Source organism: Chinchilla lanigera, unplaced genomic scaffold (assembly GCF_000276665.1).
Source record: "Chinchilla lanigera isolate Chin_1 unplaced genomic scaffold, ChiLan1.0 scaffold00044, whole genome shotgun sequence".
NCBI lineage: Eukaryota > Metazoa > Chordata > Mammalia > Rodentia > Chinchillidae > Chinchilla > Chinchilla lanigera.
Window position 1 is genome coordinate 12,664,583 of NW_004955445.1, and position 2,851 is coordinate 12,667,433.

Below are 2,851 nucleotides of genomic sequence, written 5' to 3' on the forward strand. Positions count from 1 at the left end.
GGAGTTTATTATGCAGAGGCAATAGAAAGGTAGGCAGAATCTGGGGGAAGGAAGCTCCTTTATCCCCCAGCCAGAACCCACCAGCCCCACCACAAGCAGCTGTTCCACGTTTCCGGGTTCTTTCCCCACCTTTGTCCCTTAGCTGGCGCAGCTGTGGCACCCAGTGCAGTGCTCAAAACACACATGGCTGCACTGACATGTTCTTAAAGCTAGAATAACTGGAGTACTTTCTCATCCTGCCCTTTCTCACATTTCATGGATGTTTTCCATGTGACAGTCAGTCTTTATGATGATGGGAGCTGATAGAAGATTAAGGGTTCTCCAGGGCCCCCATTCAGGGACACTGTTGAACCATTATGAAGGAGCCACTTTAAGGAAAGTGCTGTAGCAGCAATGGACACCTTTATCCATACAAGTTTCCCTTCTGTGGGACAAGTTAGTGTTTTTGCACTGAGAATGTGATAGCAGATAGCGAGAAACACTCACAGAGAGCTAAGAAGGTACAAGCAAGCTTTATTCAGCTGGCCGGATGGTGATCAGCAAACACCAAAACACCAATAACCCAGGCTTTGTTCTCCAGGGTTTTCATACATTTAACAAGTTCCCAGTCACCATAGCAACTACATTCCAGAGGTTTTCACAAGAAAGTCACAAGATTTACAATTCTCAAGTGTCTGTTATTCAGGCAGGATGGAGTTAATCTTAGCTTACTCACAGTTTGTTGTGCTCTTCTAGATAAAAGACTTGTTCCTCCTCTTAAGGGTTTATGGTTAGCCAAAGGGAGGGGTGAGGAGTGAGTTCATCTAAGGTTTAATGGACTTTTACAGTGGAGGACAGGGCTGAGGGTATAGCTCAGGAGCTGAGGGTATAGCTCAGTGGCAAAAGCATCTGCCAGGCAAGTACAAGGTCCTGAGTTCTATTCCTGGTACAAAAAAAAAAAGAAAAAGAAAAAGAGAAAGAGAAAAATGGAGGACAAAAACAAAATAGAGTTACTTCAGTGCCATCATTCCTCTCAAGGACATATTTTCCTTGCTTAGGATCTGTATAGTTTGGTGTCCCCTGTAACAGACTGAGAACAAAAGTAAAAGATGCAAGACATCCAAAATGGTGTTTTTATGACCTGTTAATATACAAATATATCCTTGTCCCCATGTTGTTGAACATCCAGCAGAGAGGATTAATGACATTACATTGTAGTGGAAACAATGAGCTTAATTATTAAAATTTTACCTGGTTATTAAGCACCTTGAAATACAAAATACAGCCAGAGAACTGTTATTTCTTACCAACAATGGATGTTTCAGTAATTGAATCTCTGTAGAATAACAGACAGCAGTTATACAGTTTTACAGAGAAAATTTGATATCAAAAGCCATTCATAGTATTGTAGCACAACAGTCATGATGACATTTTTTTTTGAGACAAGTTCTCCCTGTACAGTTCAGGCTGGCCGTGAGTTCACTTTGTAGCCCAGGCTGGTCTTGAACTTGCAACAATCCTCCTGCCTCAGCCTCCTGAGTGCTGGGATTATAGGCATGCACCACCACGCCTGGCTACAATGATGACATTTTTGTAACACATATAAATCTCCATCTTGGAATAGAATAGCCTTTTAGTCAGTCATCCCTACCTGGTACATAAGAAGCTTTTACCTAATTTGTTGTCCTCTAATAGGATGTCATTGAACAAATTTGTATTTACAAATTTACATTTTAGAAGACTACATTTGGAAAGTATGAATACATTTAATACACCATGAGATTAGCAATAATAAATTGTCATTATTTTGTTCCTTAATTTAATTTTCTATCAAGAGCATCTTTTAATCACAAACCCTTATTGTCTTATTATTTTTTATGTAGCTTCCAGAATAGTTATCTCCATATACTCTGTTATATACTTAGAGCCTTCTTTTTTCTAATGTCCTTGGGATTTCTAAGGTAGCTGTAGACCCCAGGATGATAACAACTAGTTGTTCCAAAGCATATCCCCTCAACTCTGTCACCACTAGGGCCACATGAGTTACCGAGCGAGGGGAATTATCCTTCGCCCAAACCCTAGGGAAATGTTGAGTCTAAGAAGGGAATGGATTGCCCTCCAGTATGAGAGTCTAGGAGGTGATATTTCTCCTGTTACTAGGTAAAGTAACAGTCAAAACATGAGTCTCCAATGAGGATTTCTGTCCTGTAGTTAAAATAGTTTCCTGAGGAGTGAAAGAAATTTGAGCTTATAGCTTGCAAAGAAGATCTAGGCCCAGGAGAGGGAAGGGACAGTCAGGCATAAGCACAAAGGAATGACTAACTACTTGTCATCCACGCTAAACCTGTCGCGGCTCACAGAAGAATAGTTGAAATTTGGCCAGTGGCCCCTTGAACATGCACTTTCTGACCTAGGAGTGGGGCTATCTGCTGAGTAACTATGATAGGTCCACTCCAGTATCCACCAAAAGTCTAATAGGGTTTTCCCTTACAGTTGTGGTTAACATGGGTTCCCTGGGGTGAAGAGACAGAGACCTATGATCCCATCATTCTGAAACTTCCCCTGAATCCATCACAAATGTTTCCTTCTTTTCCTTCTCTAGCAGCTTTGGACAGTCCCACTTGAAATGTCCCTTTTCCTTGCAATAGGCCCACCGGTCTGGATCCGGAGGAGTACAGTGTCCTCCCTGTTGAGGCCGTTTGCCTCTCTCCCTCTTTCGTCCAGTCCCCTGGCTGACTCCCTTTCCTCTAAGCTCCAGTAACACTTCCGTCTGCTCTTCCTGAAGTCTCCACTTTTTTTTCCTCTCTATTATGAAACACCTTTTGAACCACCTCCGTCATGCTCATCGCTGAAAACCCATCCAGCGTCTGTA